Source organism: Aethalodelphis obliquidens, unplaced genomic scaffold (assembly GCF_003676395.1).
Source record: "Aethalodelphis obliquidens isolate GAN/ISIS:26980383/991018 unplaced genomic scaffold, ASM367639v1 scaffold19, whole genome shotgun sequence".
Classification (NCBI taxonomy): Eukaryota; Metazoa; Chordata; class Mammalia; order Artiodactyla; family Delphinidae; genus Aethalodelphis; species Aethalodelphis obliquidens.
In genome coordinates, this window is record NW_020837963.1 from 347,819 (window position 1) to 365,812 (window position 17,994).

Genomic DNA, 17,994 nt, shown 5'->3' on the forward strand with positions numbered 1-17,994 from the left:
CATATACACAGATCTTGGTTTTGTTGAGTGTGAGCCAGAGTGTGTCTTTTGGTTAGAGCATTTAATCTGTTTACATTCAAGGTAATTATCAATATGTATGTTCCTACGACCATTTTCTTAATTTTTTGGGTTTGATTTTGTGTGTCATTTTCTTCTCTTGTGTTTCACCTAAAGAAGTTCCTTTAGCATTTGTTTTAAAACTGGATTCATGGTGGTGTATTCTCTTAGATTTTGTTTGCCTGTAAAGCTTTTGATTTCTCAGTTGAATCTGAATGGGATCCTTGCTGGGTAGAATAAGCTTTCTTGCAGATTTTTCCCATTCATCACTTTAAATATATCCTGTCAATCCCTTCTAGCCTGCAGGGTTTCTGCTGAAAAATCAACTGATAGCCTAATTGGGATTCCTTTGGGTTTTTTTTTTGGCAGTACGTGGGCCTCTCACTGTTGTGACCTCTCCCGTTGCGGAGCACAGGTTCTGGACGCACAGGCTCAGCAGCCATGGCTCATGGGCCCAGCCACTCTGCAGCATGTGGGATTTTCCCAGAATGGAGCACGAACCCGTGTCCCCTGCATCAGCAGGTGGACTCTCAACCACTGTGCCACCAGGGAAGCCCTCCCTTGTATATTATTTATTGCTTTTCCCTTGCTGCTTTTAGTATTTTCTCTTAAAATTTACTTTTTGTTAGTTTGATTAATATGTTTCTCAGTGTTTTTCTCCTTTTTTTTTTTTTTTTTTGTGGTACGCGGACCTCTCACTGTTGTGGCCTCTCCCATTGTGGAGCACAGGCTTCGGACACACAGGCTCTGCGGCCATGGCTCACGGGCTCAGCCACTCCACGGCATGTGGGATCTTCCCGGACCGGGGCACGAACCCGTGTCCCCTGCATCGGCAGGCAGACTCTCAACCCCTGCACCACCAGGGAAGCCCTTTCCTTTTATTTATCCTGTATGGGACTCTCTGCACTTCCTGGACTTGCGTAGATATTTCCTTTTCCATGTTAGAGAGGTTCCAACTCTAATATCTTCATATATTTTCTCAGACCATTTCTCTTTCTCTTCTTTTTCTAGGACCCCTAGAATTCAAATGTAGGTGTTTTCAATGTTATCCCAGAAGTCTCTGAGACTGTCTTCATTTTTTTAAAAATTTTTTTTTCTTTATTCTGCTCCTTGGCTGTTATTTTGACCATTCTATCTTCCAGCTAACTTATCCATTCTTGTTTCATTTATTCTTCTATTGATTTTTTCTAGTGTATTTTTCATTTCAGTTATTATGTTGTTCATCTCAGTTTGTTCTGTAGTTCTTCTAGGTCCTTGTTATGCATTTCTTGTATTTTCTTGATCCTTTCCATTCTATTTCTGAGATTTTGGATCATCTTTATGAACATTACTCTAAATTATTTTTCAGGTAGGTTGCCTATTTCCTCTTCATTTATTTCATCTTGTAAGTTTTTACCTTGCTCGTTTATCTGTGACAATTATTTTTTGTCATCTTATTTTTTTGATGAGTGAGGTTGTGTTCCTGTCTTACTTGTTGTTTGGCCTGAGGCATCCATCACTGGAGTTTGCAGGCAGTTGGATGCAGCTGGGCCTTAGTGCCAAGATGAGGACCTCTGGGAGAGTTCACACCAATTAATATTCTCTGGAGTCTGAGGTTTTCTGCTAGTCCAGTGGTTTGGACTCAATGCTCACACAATTGGAGCTCATGCCTGACCCCTGCTCTGGGAGCCAATACCCCACAAGCCAAGTGGCATGGTAAAAAAAAAAAAAAAAAGCAACAAACAAAAAGGAGCAGAACAATAACAAAGAATAAAAAATAAAATAAAAGAGAAATAAAATATATATTAGAAAAATAAAAATGAAACAACAACAAAGCAAAAGAGAACCACAATAGAAAAAAAAAGAAAAAAGAAGAAGGTGGAAAAAGCCCTGGTGGTGGGCTTGGGTTGTGGTTGGGGAACTTAGGCTCAGGATCTGCATGGCTGGAAGGGGCCCTGGAGGGCAGAGTTTCAAGCCCAGGACCCCAGCAGGTTCACCAGGGCTCAGGCAGGCTGGAGAGATGCTGGCCACATTCCCCTCTAATCCCTGAACCCCTGAAAGCCTCTCCCCTTTCCTGCTGATCCTCTCACCATGAGTGGGGTCCTCTGTACGTGTGAACCCCTCCCCTTCCCCAGCTGCCCTTCCGGGACACTGGTCCCATCCCATCTTCACTTTTTCTGCCCCCTCCCCTCTCCACCGATATCCTATCTGGTCATGCAGGTATTCCTCCCATCCCCTTAGGTGTTGAAGGTCCCCCACTGGTGCCTGGTAAGTGCCCTAGTTGTGAGAAGATGCAAACTCGACATCCTCCTACTCCACCATCTTGACCCCATCCCCAAGACTGGGATTTTAACCAAGATAATTTGGTTAAAGAGTTTATGTGCTTAATAAATTCTCATCATTATATCCAAACCATATAGTTATTCAATAGTTGTATGAAATAATTGTATTTTGCAAAATCAAAGCAACAAAATATTAAAAAGATAATATATAAATGACCAAGTGGGGTTTATTCCAGAAACGTAGAGTGGGTTTATGTTTGAAAATCAACAAGGTAGTTCACAACACTAGCAATCTAAAGAAAAAGAAGGTCACAATCATCTCAATTTATGCAGATAAATCATTTGAAAAAGTTCAGTATCCACTTCTTATAAAAATCTCAGCAAATTAGTAACACAAGGGAACTCCTTCAACCTGATAAAAGATATCTGTGAAAACCTACAGCTAGCATCATACTTAATGGTAAAATTCTGATTGCTTTACCCCATGATCAGAAACAAGACAGGAATGTGTGCTCTCACAGTTCTGTTCAACACTGTATTGGAGGCTCTAGTCAGTGCAATCAGGCAATGAAAAGAAGTAGAATTCCAACTTTTAAAGGAAGAATTAAAATTGTCTTTATTCTAAGATGATGTAAACTTCTATATAGAAAATTGATTGGAATTTCCTCCACCAAAAATCTACTAGTACTGATAACTGATAACACTCATTGTTATTTACTCTGTTCAACTCTTATACACAAATATGAGCTCTATTTGCAATAACCAAAAACCAGAAACAACCCAAATACTTATAAACAGAGGAATGAGAAACAATTTGCAAAATATTCATATAATGGAAAATTACTCAACAATGAATAGGAAGGAACTATTAAAATGCACAACATGGGTGAATCTCAAAATAAATATGTTGAGTGAAAAAGTCAAACAAAAAAAAAGGCATATACTATAACATTTAATTTATATGAGTTTAGAAAATGCATAATAACCTATAGTGACAAACAGCAAGTCGGAGTTTTTTTTTTTGGACAGGAGGATTGGGATGGGCAAGTGGGAGCAATCGCAAAGGGGCATAAGGAAAATTGAGAAGAAATGTGGATTCATTATCTTGATTATGGTGATGGTTTCAAAGATGTATGGATATGTCAAAACTGAATTGTATACTTTAAATATATAGAGTTTACTGTATGCTTACTATAACTTAATAAAGCTGTTTAAAGTTATATCTATATCCATATATATTGTTCTTAGTATTAGTTGAAATTAAATACATTTTATTCATAAAAGCTTGTGACTTGCCATATTCTATGCAATGTCTAGCCCTGTGGTATATCTACATATGTTGGAGTCATTGTCATTACTTAAAAATTGCCTTAATGAAATGCATAAACTCAAAGAAAATTCACCGTCATACCTATAAACACTTGTATCACATAAACTGCCCTTTCTTTCTGAAGTCAACCATGTAATTCCTCAAATAACCAAAAGTGAAATCAAGTGTCCATTCTGTAAAAAAGTAGACTTTAGCTTAAATGTGCAAGGACAATTAACCAAGTCATTAGACTAATATTCAGAATTAGCTTAATTTTTTAAAAAAATTAGTGGAGTATAGCTGCTTTACAATTTTGTATTAGTTTCTAATGTATAGCAAAGTGAATCACCTATATGTATACATATATCCCCTCTTTTTTGGATTTCCTTCTCATTTAGGTCACCACAGAACACTGAGTAAATTTCTCTGTGCTATATAGTAGGTTCTCATTAGTTATCTATTTTATACATAGTATCAGTAGAGTATATATGTCAATCCCAATCTCCCAATTCATCCCACCCACACCTGCCCCCCTTGGTATCCATACATTTGTTCTCTAAGTTTTTGTCTCTATTTCTGCTATGCAAATAATGTTATCTATATCATTTTTCTAGATTCCACATATATGCACTAATATACGACATTTGTTTTCCTCTTTCTGACTTACTTCACTCTGTATGACAGTCTGTCAGTCCATCCACTTATCCACAAATGACCCAGTTTTATTCCTTTTTATGCCCGGATAATACCCCATTCTATATATGTACCATATCTTCTTTATCTATTCCTCTGTTGATGGACATTTAGGTTTCTTCCATGTCCTGGCTATTGTAAATAGTGCTGCAATGAACATTAGGGTGCATGTGTCTTTTTGAATTATGGTTTTCTCTGTGTAAATGTCCAGTAGTGGGATTGCTGGGTCATATGGTAGCACCTATGGATGATCAATCTATGACAAATGAGGTAAGAATATATAATGGAGAAAAGGCAGCCTCTTCAATAAGTGGTGCTGGGAAAACTGGACAGCTACATGTAAAAGAATGAAATTAGAACACTCCCTAGTACCATACACAAAAATAACCTCAAAATGGAATAAAGACCTAAATGTAAGACCAGACACTATAAAACTCTTAGAGGAAAACATAGGCAGAACACGTTTTGACATAAATCACAGCAAGAATGCTTTTTGACCCACCTCCTGGAGTAAGAAAAATAAAAACAAAAATAAACAAATGGGATCTAATTAAACTTAAAAGCTTTTGCACAGCAAAGGAAACCATAAATAAGATGAAAAGGAAACCCTCAGAATGGGAGAAAATGTTGCAAATGAAACAACTGACAAAGGATTAATCTCCAAAGTATACAAACAGCTCATGCAACTCAACATCAAAAATAAATAAATAAATAAATAAGCAACCATGGGGAGAGAGAGCTTCAAGATGATGGAAAAGTAAGACATGGAGATCAACTTCCTCCCCACAAATACATCAGAAATACATCTACACGTGGAGCAACTCCTACAGAACACCTACTGAATGCTGGCAAAAGACCTCAGACATCCCAAAAGGCAAGAAACTCCCCACATACCTGAGTAGGGCAAAAGAAAAAAACAGAGACAAAAGAATAGGGACGGGACCTGCATCAGTGGGAGGGAGCTGTGAAAGAGGAAAGGTTTCCACATGCTAGGAAGCCCCTTTGCAGGAGGAGACTGCAGGTGGCTGAGGGGGGAAGATTCGAAGCCACGGAGAAGAGCACAGCAACAGGGTTGTGGAGGGCAAAGTGGAGAGATTCCCTCACAGAGGATCGATGCCGACCTGCACTCACCAGCCCGAGTGGCTTGTCTGCTCACCTGCCGGGTTGGGTGGGGGATGGAAGCTGAGGCTTGGGCTTCAGTCGGATCCCAGGGAGAGGACTGGGGTTGGCTGAATGAACACAACTTGAACGGGGCTAGTGTGCCACAGCTAGCAGGAAGGGAGTCTGCAAAAATGTTTGGAGCTGCCAAAGAGGCAAGACTCCTTTTCTTGCCTCTTTGTTTTGGGTACATGAGGAGAGGGGATTAAGAGTGCCACTTAAAGGAGGTCCAGAGACGGGAGTGAGCAGCAGCTATTAGCACAGACCACAGAGAGGGGCATGAGATGCTAAGGCTGCTGCTGCAGCCAACAAGAAGCCTGTGTGGAAGCACAGGTCACTATCCACACCTCCCCTCCTGGGAGCCTGTGCAGCATGCCACAGCCAGCGTCCTGTGATCCACAGACAATATCCCCGGCAGAATGCATGGTGCGCCTCAGGCTGGTGCAACATCACGCCAGCCTCTGACACTGCAGGTCGCCCCACATCTGTACCCCTCCCTCCCCACGGCTTGAGAGAGCCGGAGCCCTTGAACCAGCTGCTCCTTTCACCCCGTCCTGTCTGAGCAAAGAACAGATGTCCTCAGGTAACCAAAATGCAGAGGTCAGTTCAAATCCAAAGCTGTATCCCAGGAGCTGTGCCAACAAAGAAGAGAAAGGGAAATCTCTCCCAGCAGCCTAAGGAGCAGTGGATTAAAACTGCACAATCAACTTGATGTACCCTGCATCTGTGGAATACCTGAATAGACAACGAATCATCCCAAATTGAGGAGGTGGACATTGGGAGCAATGATATATTTTTTTTTTCCTTTCTCTCTTTTTGTGAGTGTGTATGTGTATGCTTTTGTGTGTGATTTGGTCTGTATAGATTTGCTTTTACTATTTGTTCTAGGGTTCTCTCTGTCCGTTATTTTATTTATTTTTTTTTACTTAAAAATTTTTTTTCTTAATAATTTTTCTGTAGTTTTTACTTTAATAACTTTATTTTATCTTCTTTCTTTTTTTCCTCCCTTTGATTCTGAGCCTTGGGGAGCCAGGCTCTTGGTGCTCCAGGTAGGCATCAGGGCTGTGCCACTGAGGTGGGAGAGCCAAGTTCAGAACACTGGTCCACAAGAGACCTCCAGCTCCATGTAATATCAAATGGTGAAAATCTCCCAGAGATCTCCACCTCAATGCCAGCTCCACTCAACGACCAGCAAGATACAGTACTGGACACCCTATGCCAAACAACTAGCAAGACAGGAACACAAACCCATCCATTAGCACAGAGGCTGCCTAAAACCATAAAAAGGCCAGACAGCCCAAAATATACCACAAGATGTGTACTTGCCCACCAGAAAGACAAAAGCCAGGCTTATCCACCAGAACACAGGCACTAGTTCCCTCCACAAGTAAGCCTACACAACCCACTGAAACAACATTAGCCACTGTGGATGGACACCAAAATCAATGGGAACTATGAACCTGCAGCCTGTGAAAAGGAGACCCCAAACACAGGAAGTTAAGCAAAATGAGAAGATAGAGAAACACAGAAGATGAAGGAGCAAGGCAAAAACCCACCAGACCTAAAAAATGAAGACGAAATAGGCAGTCTACATGAAAAAGAATTCAGAATAATGATAGCAAAGATGATCGAAAATCTTAGAAACAGAATGGAGAAAATACAAGAAATATCTAACAAGGAACTAGAAGAACTAAAGAGCAAACAAACAGTGATGAACAACACAATAAATGAAATTAAATATTGTCTAGAAGGGATCATTAGAAGAATAACTGAGGAAGAAGAACAGATAAGTGACTTGGAAGATAAAATAGTGAAAATATCTCCTGCAAAGCAGAATAAAGAAAAAGAATGAAAAAATTGAGGACAGTCTCAGAGACCTCTGAGACAATATTAAGTGCAACAACATTTGAATTACAGGGGTCTCAGAAGAAGAAGAGGAAAACAAAGGGACTGAGAAAACATTTGAAGAGATTATAGTCAAAAACTTCCTTAATATGGGAAAGGAAATATTTAATAAAGTCCAGGAAGCACAGAGAGTCCCATACAGCAAAAATCCAAGGAGAAACATGCCAAAATGCATATTAATCAAACTATCAAAAATTAAATACAAAGAAAAAATATTAAAAGCAGCAAGGGAAAAACAACAAATAACACATAAGGGAATCCCCATAAAGTTAACAGCTGATCTTGCAGCAGAAACACTGCAAGCCAGAAGGGAGTGACAGTACATATTTAAAGTGATGAAGGAAAAAAACCTACAACCAAGATTACTCTACCCAGCAAGGATCTCTTTCAGATTTGACAGAGAAATTTAAAAGTTTACAAACAAGCAAAAGCTAAGAGAATTCAGCACCACCAAACCAGCTTTACAACAAATGCTAAAGGAACTTCTCTAGGCAGGAAACACAAAAGAAGGAAAAGACCTACAATAATAAGCGAAAAACAATTAATAAAATGGTAATAGGAACATACATAACAATAATTACTTTAAATATAAACGGATTAAAGGATCCAACCAAAAGACATAGACTGGCTGAATGGATACAAAAACAAGACCCATATGTATGCTGTCTACAAGAGACCCACTTCAGACTTAGGGACACATACAGACTGAAAGTGAGGAGATGGAAAAAGTTATTCCATGCAAATGGAAATCAAAAGAAAGGTGGAGTAGCCATTCTCATACCAGACAAAATAGACTTTAAAACAAAGGCTATTAGAACAGAAAAAGACGGACACTACATAATGATCAAGGGATCAATCCAAGAAGAAGACATAACGATTGTAAATATTTATGCACACAACAAAGCAGCACCTCAATACATAAGGCAAATACTAACAGCCATCAAAGGGGAAGTCAACAGTAACACAATCATAGTAGAGGACTTTAACACCTCACTTTCACCAATAGACCGATCATCCTAAATGAAAATAAGAAAGGAAACAGAAGCTTTAAATGATACATTAAACAAGATGGACTTAACTGATATTTATAAGACATTCCATCCAAAAAAAATAGAATACACATTCTTCTCAAGTGCTCATGGAACATTCTCCAGGATAGATCATATCTTGGGGCATAAGTCAAGCCTTGGTAAATATAAGAAAATTGAAATCATATCAAGTATCTTTTCTGACCACAATGCTATGAGACTAGATATCAATTACAGGAAAAAACCTATAAGAAATACAAACACATGGAGACTAAACAACACACTACTTAATAACAAAGAGATCACTGAAGAAATCAAAGAGGAAATAAAAAAATATCTAGAAACAAATGACAATGAAAACACAACAACCCAAAATCTATGGGATGCAGCAAAAGCATTTCTACGAGGGCAGTTTATAGCAATACAATCCTACCTTAAGAAACAAGAAACATCTCAAGTAAACAACCTAACATTACACCTAAAGCAATTAGAGAAAGAAGAACAAAAAAACCCCAAAAGTTAGCAGGAGGAAAGAAATAATAAAGAACAGAAAAGAAATAAATGAAAAAGCAATGAAGGAAACAGTAACAAAGATCAATAAAACTAAAAGCTGGTTCTTTGAGAAGATAAACAAAATTGATAAACCATTAGCCAGATTCATCAAGAAAGAAAGGGAGAAGAATCAAATCAATAGAATTAGAAATGAAGAAGTAACAACTGACGCCGCAGAAATACAAAGGATCATGAGAGATTACTACAAGCAACTATATGTCAATAAAATGGACAACCTGGAAGAAATGGACAAATTCTTAGAAATGCATAACCTGCTGAAACTGAACCAGCAAGAAATATAAAATATAAACAGACCAAACACAAGCACTGAAGTTGAGACTGTGATTAAAAATCTCCCAACAAATAAAAGCCCCAGACCAGAAGGCTTCACAAGAGAATTCTACCAAACATTTATTGAAGAGCTAACACCTATCCTTCTCAAGCTCTTCCAAAGTATAGCAGAGGGAGGAACACTCCCAAACTCATTCTCCAAGACCATCATCACTCTGATAACAAAACCAGACAAAGATTTCACAAGGAAAGAAAACTACAGGCCAATACCACTGATGAACAGAGATGCAAAAATCCTCAGCAAAATACTAGCAAACAGAATCCAACAGCACACTAAAAGGATCATACATTATGATCAAGTGGGGTTTAACCCAGGAAGGCAAGGATTCTTCAATAAACACAAATAAATCAATGTGATACACCATATTAACAAATTGAAGGAGAAAAAAATATGATCATCTCAATAAATGCAGAGAAAGCTTTTGACAAAATTCAACACTCATTTATGACAAAATCCCTCCAGAATGTAGGCATAGAGGGAACTTTCCTCAACATAATAAAGGCTATATATGACAAACCCACAGAAAACATCATTCTCAATGGTGAAAAATTGAAATCATTTTCACTAAGATCCGGAAAAAGACAAGGTTGTCCAGTCTCACCACTGTTATTCACCATAGTTTTGGAAGTTTTAGCCACCACAATCAGAGAAGAACAAGAAATAAAAGGAATCAAAACTGGAAAAGAAGAAGTAAAGCTGTCACTGTTTGCAGATCATATGATACTATACATAGAGAATCCTAAAGGTGCTACCAGAAATCAACTAGAGGTAATTGATGAATTTGTTAAAGTAGCAGGATACAAAATTAATGCACAGAAATCTCTTGCATTCCTATATACCAATGATGAAAAATCTGAAAATGAAATTAAGAAAACACTCCTATTTACCATTGCAGGAAAAAGAATAAAATATCTAGGAATAAACCTACCTAAGGAAACAAAAGGCCTGTATGCAGAAAATTATGACAGTGATGAAAGAAATTAAAGATGATACAAATGGATGGAGAGATATACCGTGTTCTTGGATTGGAAGAATCAACATTATGAAAATGAATATACTACCCAAAGAAATCTACAGATTCAATGCAATCCCTATCAAACTACCACTGGCATTTTTCACAGAACTAGAACAAAAAACTTCACAGCTTGCATGGAAACAAAAAAGACCCCGAATAGCCAAAGCAATCTTGAGAAAACAAAATGGAGCTGGAGGAATCAGGCTCTGTGACTTCAGAAGTTACCATAATCAAGACAGTATGGTACTGGCACAGAAACGGAAATATAGATCAATGGAACAGAATAGAAAACCCGGAGATAAACCCATGCACATATGGTCACCTTACGTTTGATAAAGGAGGCAAGAATATACAGTGGAGTAAAGAGAACCTCTTCAATAAGTGGTGCTGGGCAAACTGGACAGCTACATGTAAAAGAATGAAATTAGAACACTCCCTAACACCATACACAAAAATAAACTCAAAATGGATTAAAACCTAAATGTAAGTCCAGACACCATCAAACTCTTAGAGGAAAACATAGGCGGAACACTCTAAGACATAAATCACAGCATGATTCTTTTTGACCCACCTCCTAGAGAAATGGAAATAAAACCAAAAATAAACAAATGGGACCTAATGAAACTTCAAAGCTTTTGCACCACAGAGGAAACCATACACAAGACAAAAAGACAACCCTCATAATGGGAGTAAATATTTGCAAATGAAGCAACTGACAAAGGATTAGTCTCCAAAATTTACAAGCAGCTCATGCAGCTCAACATTAAAATAACAAATAACCCAATCTAAAAATGGGCAGAAGACCTAAATAGACATTTCTACAAAGAAGATATACAGATTGCCAACAGACACATGAAAGAATGCTCAACATCATTAATCATTAGAGAAATGTGAATCAAAACTACAATGAGATATCATCTCACACCGGTCAGAATGGCCATCATCAAAAAATCTACAAGCAATAAATGCTGGAGAGGGTGTGGAGGAAAGGGAACCCTCTTGCACTGTTGGTGAGAATGTGAATTGATACAGCCATAATGGAGAACAGTATGGAGATTATTTAAAAATCTAAATATAGAACTACCATACGACCCAGCAATACCACTACTGAGCATATACCTTGATAAAACCATAATTCAAAAAGAGTCATGTACAAAAATATTCATTATCCCTCTATTTACAATGGTCAGGACATAGAAATAACCAATGTGTCCATCAACAGATGAATGGATAAAGAAGATGTGGCACATATATACAATGGAATATTACTCAGCAATAAAAAGGAATGAAATTGAGTTATTTGTAGTGAGGTGGACGGACCTAGAGACTGTCATACAGAGTGAAGTAAGTTAGAAAGAGGAAAACAAATACCATATGCTAAGTTAGAAAGAGAAAAACAAATGCCACATATATATGGAATATAAAAAAAATAAAATGGTCAGAAGAACCTAGGGGCAAGATGGGAATAAAGATGCAGACCTACTAGAGGATGGACTTCAGGGTACAGGGAGGGGGAAGGGTAAGCTGGGACAAAGTGAGAGAGTGGCATGACATGTATACACTACCACATGTAAAATATGTTTCTAGTGAGAAGCAGCCACGTAGCACAGGGAGATCAGCTCGGTGCCTTTTGACCACCTAGACGGGTGGGTTGGGGAGAGTGGGAGGGAGAGAGATGCAAGAGGGAAAAGATATGGGAACATATGTACATGTATAACTGATTCACTTTGTTATAAAGCAGAAACTGACACACCATTGTAAAGCAATTATACCCTTATAAAGATGTTAAAAAAAAAAACAACCTATGGGCAAGATGGGAATAAACGTGCAGACCTACTAGAGAATGGACTTGAGGATATGGGGAGTGGGGAGGGTAAGCTGGGACAATGTGAGAGAGTGACATGGACATGTATACACTAGGAAACGTAAAATAGATAGCTAGTGGGAAACAGCCACATAGCACAGGGAGATCAGCTGGTTGCCTTGTGACCACCTAGAGGGGTGCGATAAGGAGGGTGGGAGAGAGGGAGATGCAAGAGGGAAGATATATGGGGACATATGTATATGTATAACTGGTTCACTTTGTTATAAAGCAGAAACTAACACACCATTGTAAAGCAATTTTACTCCAATAAAGATGTTAAAAAAAAATGAAAAATATGTGGAAAACCTACATAGCCATTTCTCCAAAGAAGCCATAGAGAGGGACAACAAACACATGAAAAGATGCTCAACATCACTAATTATTAGAGAAATTCAAATCAATACTACAATTAATTATAACCTCACACCAATCAGAATGGCCATCATGAAAAAATCTACAAACCTTAAATGCTGGAGAGGGTATGGAGAAAAGGGAAACCTCTTGCACTTTTGGTGGCAATGTAAATTGATACAGCCACTATGAAGAACAGTATAGAGATTCCTCAAAAAACCTAAAAGTACAATTTGCTTAAAAATTGACTCTAACATATTTTTAAAGAGATATATTCTCCAGAGGCAAAGAAAAGGTACGTAGTTTGGTACTATGGGAAGTTGTAATAACCAGCATACCAAATAAATGCTTGATTTACAGCACCAAAATGCCACCTGAAGGCTGGAAAAATCTACTATAAGTTTCAGAACTGTGTAACTTACTTACAGGAATTCATTTCAAAATGACTTTATGTATTCCATGTCACTGGCATAGCCAAAAAAAAATTTTTTTTTCAAGGATGAAAATGATATAATTTAAAAAGTTATAGAATTTCATCTACATACATATTTATATTATAATAAAACAAAATATTAAATTTCCCTCAGCAATCTACTTTTAAGAAAAATGAGTCCAAATTTAATGAAAATTTCCATAATAACCATCATCATAGCTTAGACTTCTAAAACTAGAGGAAACATAGTTCAGCCAGTTTGATTTTCCATTTTAAAGATGAAAAAAATTGAAAAATGCAGTGATGTGCAAAATTGATGTACTGAGATAACAGATAATAAGGACAGAACTAAAACCCAGAGTGCTCACTTCTTTTTCTCTCTCCTAATGATCACAAGCAAAGAGAGAAAACAGTTCTTGAGATTTAAGAACAAAATTCCTGTGTCCCTGAGTTCTTCAAATTATTATTCAATGAACTAAGCTATCTCTTCCATAAATGCACTGGCTCCTACAACCTCCAGTACTGCAGTCTTCTTGCACACTTCATTTGTTAAAAAATATCACGAATATTAAAAATTGACAGTTGCATACTTTGACCTATGTCTGAAGCAAGGTATGTTAGGAACAGTATAGTTCTATGAAGAATAGGAATATAGAGATAATTAAATCCTGGAGAACTTGTCTGCAGAGATTGAGATGCCCTCAGGCATTTGTTAACATCAGGCAAAATCACTAATTGTAGCTATACTATTTTTTGCATGGAAGGGCTTAGGACTAGTCTGGTGTGCTTTTCTATGCCTGAAATTTTATCAGAAAATGTGAAATCTTCAAAGAACTCTACAGGTATCATTTTACTTAAATGGAGTTACTTTCAACAAATCTAAAAAAGGAATGTATTTTCCCTATTAAATCAAATTAATCTCAGAGAGGGAGCAGTGAGAGGTGGCATGAAGCAAGATCTTAATTCCCTGCCTAGGAATTGAACCTTGGTAGCCTGGAAGAAAACCAGGAATCCTAGCCACCAGACCAGCAAGGGCTAGAGGCTAGAAGCTATTTTTCCCTGGCTCTTACCCCAGTGAAAAATGCATTTCTCACAGAGACAAAACTGTAAAAACAGGTAAAAAGTTTATTATTAGAGTCACAGAACAACAAATGGGAGAGCACACAGAGAAACAGTTTGTTTAGTTAAGATAGAAGCAAGGCAGAGATGCACACCTGGAGAGAAAGGGTGTCGGTGTCCTCCCTAATGAGGAGGAGCACAGTAAAGAAGCAGTTAAGTCATTTATATAGGGCAGTTCTTTCAGGTCTTTGTCTTCCTTCTGGCCAATCATCTTGTTTTGTCTCCGTGACTAATTTGTTTCAGTACCTGACCCCTAGGTGCACACACACCTCCTAGCCAAGATGGATCTCAATGAAAAGGCGTCTGGGAGAACCAAGACTCATTATGGCCTGGCATTGTCCCCTGATTTTTGACCCGCAAGGAGCTTCTCTGCGCATGCATAGTATCTCCCTTGCCTCAAGGAAGGGCGGGGGCGGGCGGAAGCGGTGTTCTCTTGATCCTTTACTCAAACAAGGTTTTGCTCCTTTTTGTTCTTGCTATGACTGTTGTCTTAAAGCGTCCACAAGAGACAAAGCTTGGCTATTTACCTTGTCTCTGTCATTGCTTCATTTCAGAGAGCAAACAGAAGGCTGATTTTAAATGTCTAACCTGAAGCCCACCTATCTTCTGTTTCAGGAAATGCAAACAGGAGGCTAGTTGTAAGTGTCTGGCCTGAAGCCCACTTTTTCCTGCCCCATGAAATATAAACAGAAGGCCAGTTGTAAATGTCCTACCTGGAGCCCATCTACCTCCTGCCTCAAAGTTGAATAGTGAGAGTGTTTTTTTCATTACCCTGCTTTATTTTTATTATTTTTATTCATTTCTTTTAACACACACACATTTAAAAAAAATAGAACAATAGGTGAATGTCTGAATTATTACATTCTGTAACAAAATTGGTTTTATTCTTTAATTTGATTCAAAAATCTGAAAGTTAGATAACTGCATATGAACAGTAATCTATTTAATTTGTATGTAACAAGTTTGGGAGAAATGCAGATAAGTTATCTTAAAATAAAAGATGAGGGCTTTGCTGGTGGCGTAGTGGTTAACAACCCACTTATCAATGCAGGGGACATGGGTTCAAGCCCTGGTCTGGCAAGATCCCATATGCCACGGAGCAACTAAGACCAAGCACTACAACTACTGAGCCTGTGCTCTAGAGCCCATGAGCCACAACTACTGAGCCCACATGCCTAGAGCCCATGCTCCATAACAAGAGAAGCCACCACAATAAGAAGCCCCTGCTGCACAATGAAGAGTGGCCCCCACTCGCTGCAACTAGAGAAAGCCCATGCACAGCAACAAAAGACCCAACACAGCCAAAAATAAAAATAAGATAAAATAAATAAAAATAAAAAAATAAAAGATGAAAGAGATTCCGTATTTGAAACATTTGTCACATTAGCTGACACACAGTGTATACTCCTTAAATATTAAAAAACAAATAGAAAGCAAAAACTTTATTTATATACATTAAGGCAGAGTCTTCAGATGCCAATATTTGTGTAGAACTCAATTTTATCCTAAATAAAAATCAAATAAACTCTATAATGTAAGCAGTGCCATGGCAAATTCTTACCATCAATTTTATTGAATTGTATTGCCAAAATTGGGTTGAGACAATAGATATTTTTTGATAGAAAATGTCACATATTATAGACTGATGCTTACATCTTACTTAATGCTAACATCTTAGCTTAAATGCTTAAGGGAAAGCAAACTAAATAGTACATCACAATGGAAAATAGAAAATATTTGAAATAAGTATAATATAAATATAGCACATCAAAACTTGTAGAGTCTAAATAGCATCATTTAGAAATGTTTTACACTTACATTTATAAGGGAGCAAAATTTGATACCCAAAAGTGTATCCTTTTGGCATGAGGATTAGTTTAGGCTGATTAATTTTAAGAAACAGGAGACCTAGGAAGTCTTTTTTTTAATCTCCTCCTTAACTACTTAAAATAATTTTGGTAAAGGGCTTGGTCCAGCAAGAGCACTATCACCACAGATATCTATAAAAAATATGGACTTGGTGTGGTAGGATAATTCAGTGGGGTCTAGAGATCAGACTCTGTTGCTTTGTGTCTTATTGTCTTTGCCTGGCACAGCAAACAATTTGCTTACCAAACATTTGTTATTTCATCTCCATATGAATCGCCTTCCTCTTCTGTGAAGTCCCAAGCCCCTACCCCTTTCTCCTTCTCTCAGATCGTATATAAACTTCAATTTTCTAACTTGTTCTTGAGTCTCATTTTTCTAATGGTACCCCCATGTGCATGTAACAAATTTAATTTATTCCTGTTAATTTGTCTCTTGTCAATTTAATTATTAAGCTAGCCATAACCTAGAAAGGGTAGAGGAAAATTATTTCCTTCTCCAACATACTAAATGGTTTATATTTGAAAAAAAGAAACCAACATTTAATAAGCTAAATATCCAATTTGAGATATTTAAAAGAACAACTGTAAATAAAAGGGATTAAAACAGAGAAAGTAATAAATAAACTGCTATTGAAATTAAAATGGAGAGTCAACAACATCAAAAGCAAACTTTTTTTGAAAAATCTACTGAAATAGATATAATTGACCGACAAAATTTACCAAAAATTTAGAAAAAATGATAATATGAAATAGTGAAACAGAGTTCTTTAAAAATATACAAAAATATAAATTTGAAAATGTAAATTAAGTAGAAAATTTCCTTTTAAATATAACCTATGAAATTTTGGAAAAGTAGAAGTGTAAAACGCATCACAGTCTTATAACCATTAAAGATTTGAATCACTTGTGAAAAGTTAATCAGCATCAATATATAAAAGACTCAAAGTAATTTGCAGATGGTTCTACCTCATAATTATGAAGTAATCCCAATATTATATAAACTCTTCCAGAAAATACAGAGACTGTCTTGTATCTCATGTTCTCAAGAATTAGATGCTTGACTAAATAAAATCAGCAGAACAAACTGTGTAACTAAATTTGTAATATTATTATCCTCCCAGGTAGTCTACAGTGAGAGAATTCCAGGCTGGAACAGGCATCTCATAAAAGAAGGTTGTGCTTCCATGTGCTCCTCAGATTATAACCTGGGCACTAAATCTTCCACCTCTGACTAATACAATCTGGTGTCATTGTCATCCTAAAAACATTTCAGAAATTGATTAGCTTTTGCTAACAGAAAAGATGCCAATACGTAGTGGCTAAAAACAAGTAAAATGTACATCTAAAGGAACTAGAAAAAGAGGAACAAGTAAGCCCAAATGTAGAAGAAGAAAGGAAATAATAAAGATCAGAGCAGAAATAAATAAGAGACTAAAACACAATAGAAAATATTAATAAAACTTAGAGAATTTATTTAGAAATATAAACAAATCAACAAAGCTTTAACCAGATTCATCAAGATAAAAAGAGAGAGGACCAAATAATTACAATCAAAAATGAAAAAGAAGTTATAGCTGATACCAAAAAGGATCATAAGAGACTACTACAAACAATTATGCAACACACTGGACAACCTAGAAGAAATAGGTAAAGTCTTAGAAACATACAATTTTCAAAGACTGAATCATGAAGAAATAGAAAATCTGAATTGACCAATTACTAGTAAGAAAATTAAAACGGTAATAAAAAATCTCCCAACAAACAAAAGCTTAGGACCATACAGCTTCACTGGCAAATTCAAAAAAAAAAAAAAAAGAATCTAAAAATGATTTAATACCTATCCTTCTCAAACTCTTCTTAAAAATTGAAGAGGAGGGAAGCCTAAACATATTTTATGAAGTCAGCATTACTCTGATACCAAAACCAAACAAGAATATCACTAAAAAAGAATATTACAGGACAATATAACTGATGAACATAGATGCAAAAACCCTCAACAAAATATTAGGAAACAGAATCCAAATACAAA